At 47.1% G+C, this 4,404-nt stretch overlaps 1 non-coding gene across 1 annotated transcript; it reads left to right on the top strand.

Annotated features, from left to right (window-relative positions):
* The first annotated feature begins 3,868 nt into the window (after window positions 1-3,868).
* On the top strand, window positions 3,869-4,061 carry LOC115652975. The gene has a single exon (XR_004000801.1). It is a non-coding gene; the product is annotated as a U2 spliceosomal RNA (small nuclear RNA).
* The last annotated feature ends 343 nt before the right edge of the window (window positions 4,062-4,404 follow it).

Genomic DNA, 4,404 nt, shown 5'->3' with positions numbered 1-4,404 from the left:
GTTCTCAACTGCCTCTCAGTCATTAATGATGAGGCCATTGACAAGATGTCCCAGGTTGCAATGACTCTATGGATGCTTCACCAGAAGAGGACGAAGTGAAGAAAGCCATCAACCAGCTGTCAAGTGGCAAAGCCCCAGGGTCAGATGCCATACCAGCAGAGATGTACAAAGTCGGTGGACCCATCCTGCTATGGAAACTCACTGAGATGTTTCAGTCCTTCTGGAAGCAGGGATCCATTCCTCAGGAATTTAGAGACGCGTCCATCGTGCACCTCTATAAGATGAAGGGCAATCGCCAGGTATGCAACAATCACCGTGGAATCTCGCTGCTCTCTACAGCTGGGAAAGTTCTTGCACGGGTTCTGTTGAACCAATTGGTCACTCATCTGGAGCAGGGCTTACTGCCAGAATCACAGTGCGGCTTCTGCAAGGGACGTGGGACTATTGACATGATCTTCGCTGTGCGTCAGCTACAGGAGAAATGTCAAGAGCAGAATCGTGAACTCTACACAACTTTTGTGGACCTCACGAAAGCATTTGGCTCTGTCAGTTGCCACAGCCTGTGGAGGATCATGTCGAAATTTGGCTGTCTGGACAGATTCACAGGAATGGTATGTCAATTTCATCACAGTATGATAGCTCGTGTCCTGGATGACGGTGAAACATCTGAGGCCTTCCCAGTCACCAACGGCGTTGTCGGAGAAAAACTCAGTTCTCGCTTTTTGTTTGGGTGCAGTAAAATCAAATACTTTATTCTAACTCCAGCAATTGCAATAGAGGGAGGGAGTGCCCTAGGACACTGGGTCGCCCCAGTCCCGGACAGGTCTCTCAACAGGTAAACAATTACAGCCAGCATTTATACCTTTGTTACAGACAATAACCAGCAATAATACAGACAATAATGAGCAACAGCTGCATTTTGTTTATACATAGGCTATCCTGCTATCTTATTTTCCTCATGTTGGGCACCAGTCTATGTATTTAATTATCGGTGCAAGGTTGTGATAACTTCTCACACAGTTCTTTCCTACTCACCTCACACTAACCTGGCTTCTACAAATCTCATGTCATTAGGGTTACAGCTGGCCTAACTCTTGCTAACAGACTGACATGCATTAAGATCCCCTACAAATCCTTGTCAATTCTTTCCCTTCTTCCACAGCGTCAAGCAAGGGTGTGTTTTAGCACCCACTTTGTTCAGCATGATATTCTCTGCCACTCTAACTGATGCCTTTCAACACTGCACTGAAGGAGTAGGCCTGAAGTACAGAACCGATGGGAAAATATTCAATCTGAGGCGACTGCGTGCCATCACCAAGGTGAAGGAAACTGTATTTTGAGACTTTCTCTTTGCTGATGATTGTGCTCTGAATGCTAGTACAAAGCCAGAAATGCAATCCAGTATGGACAAGTTTTCATCTGCATGCAACAACTTCGATCTCACCATTAACATCAAGAAGACTGAGGTCATGCACCAGCCAGCTCCCCACCCTCCGTACTCAGAACTGTCCATCACCATAAATTGACAGAGACTTCAGGCAGTGGACCATTTCACGTACCTGGGCAGTACCTTTTCCCGAGCAGTGTCAATCGATGATTAAGTAAACTGCCGAATTCCTAAAGCCAGCTCTGCATTTGGCTGATTGCACTCTAACGTCTGGGAATGTTGAGGGATCAGCCTACCAATGAAGCTGAAGGTCTACCGAGCAGCGGTGCTTCCAACTCTGCTGTACACCTGCGAGACGTGGACTGTTTATCGGAGTCATGCACGAAGGCTCAATCATTTCCACATTTCCTGTCTGCGAAAGCTTCTAAAAATCAGATGGCTGGACAAAGTGCCCAATACTGAAGTTCTTACCAGAGCCAGTCTGCTGTCAGTTCACACACTGCTGATGAGAGCCCAGACCAGCTGGGCCGGACATGTCGTGAGAATGTCAGACGAGTGCATTCCTAAACAGCTCTTCTACGGAGAACTCACCCAGGGAAAGTGCTCCCATGGAGGACAAAAGAAGTGGTTCAAGGACACGCTGAAGATCTCTCTGAAATCCCTCGAGATCAACACTGCCACATGGGAAACCCTCACACTGAACCGTCCAGCATGGCGCAGCCTCATTCACACAGACAGTAATACCTCTGAGGCGAGGCTGAAAGACCTCTGCTGAGGCTGAAAGAAAGCGTGAGCTGCACAAGTACAGAGCTGCCCTCACATCATCGACAGTGCCGTCACATGTCTGCCCGACGTGTGACAGGACATTCCACGCCGGAATCGGACTGATCAGTCATCTTCGGAAGCACAGAACCCGGTCATCGAACAAATGAGTTGTTGAGGTCTTCATCGACAACGATGGACGAACATCACCCCCAGTCGAGGCTATTGCAGATTATGTATTCCTTACGCCACCCAATCTTAAACCGAACTTCCAATCCCCTGGGTAATCTGTGCGTTGTTCCCTGATCACCAGAAACTTCTATGTCTAAACACTGTACCGTACACCTTTTTTTTCTTTGAATGTCATCTTAATAAAATGTTGATATTGTTCGAGTTCCCAGCTCCTGTTCCTTTGCAAGGCATTTTAGTCTGCTATTACAGCAGGGGCAGGGTGGTGGCCGATTGAGCCAGAGGCGCTTGCCTGCTGCAGACACGGATCCAAGGCTGAACCTCGTCCCCTACACGCTGAAGGCTTAACTGAAAACAGTTTAAGAAGTGCTCCCATCTCTGGCACTCAGCTACCCAGCTCCCGATGGGGTCCAAACCTCAAACAGATCCCTTTTACCCTGTAGAAGCTGTAAAATCCTGTGACCAGGGCAGTTGCCTAGCAGCCTGCGCATCTGCCTGCCAGCATAAGAGCTGGTAAGGTACTAATCCAGATAGTGGTGGGGGGGTGTAAAGAGCCAGCAAAGTGGTGCAGTGGAAGCAAGCTGGGCCCATAACCCAGAGGTCAATGGATTAAAACTCTTCTCTGCTACATGAGCGCTTGTATCTTTTCCCTCTGGGCCTTCAAACAATCAAAACTCATGCATCTGAGGAAGTGGGTATTCACCCACGAAAGCTCATGCTCCAAAACGTCTGTTAGTCTATAAGGTGCCACAGGATTCTTTGCTGCTTAATCAAAACTCTCTGGCTTGTCGGCCCAGCTCTGTCTGCCATGCGCCTGGGCAGCAGCAGGATTGTCTCAGGAGAGCAGCTCCCAGCCCCCACCCTAATTTTGTGAGGCCATTATCTCTTGTTGTGGAAAGAAAGTAGAATTGTGATTGGACTTTTGCTATTCCTGTTCAGGGAGTCAGTGGCTGTGAGGCAACCCTTACTGGTAATGACAAGGGATGAGTTCTCTCTTCTGCGTTGATGCTGCAATTTTTTGTTGTGCCCTTTCCCCACCCCCCTTCAAACCAGGCAGGCAGGCTTGGTTGCTTGGGGAGGTGGGTCAAGCCTGGTTTCTTTTGGCAGACACCTGCTTGAGAACTGGTACTGTATGGTATCTCTCCTCAGTCATCTCTTGTCTAAACTGACCAGCCCTAATGTCTGTAGTCTCGTCTCATACTTTGGAAGCCTGCTATTTACCCCTTTCCGTTGCAAAAACTGGCTATTTAATCCTACTCTTTCTTTCCAAGCTGCTAACCAGTTACTAATCCATGAGAGGGCCTGAGCCATCTGGAGTAGCTCATGACTGCGAGTGGCAACCGCAGGGCAGACTGTTGAGAAGCAGGGCGCAATCCCCAAATCAGTTGTGTGTTCTAGACTTACATTTCACCAAGTGTCAGATTAGGGATGATGTCCTTTTATGACTTTTTCAACTAAACTTGCTATTTTTGCATCATTTAAGCATTCTATGCAGAGGACTAGAAAGGTTTTTATTAACCTGAATGTTAGATCATTTTATCATTGGCTGGAATCAAAATGTTAAATTAGTTCTTATCACTTTAATAACTGATGCTTCCTCTATCTCAGGACTAGCTATTAAACGGATTTTTGGACTAGGGAGATGGAATAGCAGCTTCCTCCATCCATTGCACACATCACCCTGTTATTGTGGCACTGAACCTCCAGGAGCGGTGGACCTCCCTATGGGGAGAATATCATGGTTGAAGAGCAGCGAAGAAAAGTGGTGGTGTCTGTGTTCCCGTTTGGCTTGTACTGAGTATGGTTTTGAGTCATTTGTGACTCTTTCCTCAGTTATTAGTAACATCTTATCATTAGGCCTCTCAGTTGAAAGGCTGCTCTTGCAGGTTTTACTTTGTCATTGTTTATAGGTCAAACAGCTGCTTTCTTAGGCCTGGTCTACACTACGCTTTTAAACTGAATTTAGTAGCGTTAAACGGAATTAACCATTCACGTGTCCACACAACAAAGCTATTTATATCGATATAAAGGGCTCTTTAAACTGATTTCTGTACTCCTCCCCAGCA

This window comes from Gopherus evgoodei, chromosome 5 (assembly GCF_007399415.2).
Source record: "Gopherus evgoodei ecotype Sinaloan lineage chromosome 5, rGopEvg1_v1.p, whole genome shotgun sequence".
NCBI lineage: Eukaryota > Metazoa > Chordata > Testudines > Testudinidae > Gopherus > Gopherus evgoodei.
Note: the sequence above shows the minus strand (reverse complement) of the source record. Positions and strands in the feature narration are given on the sequence as shown.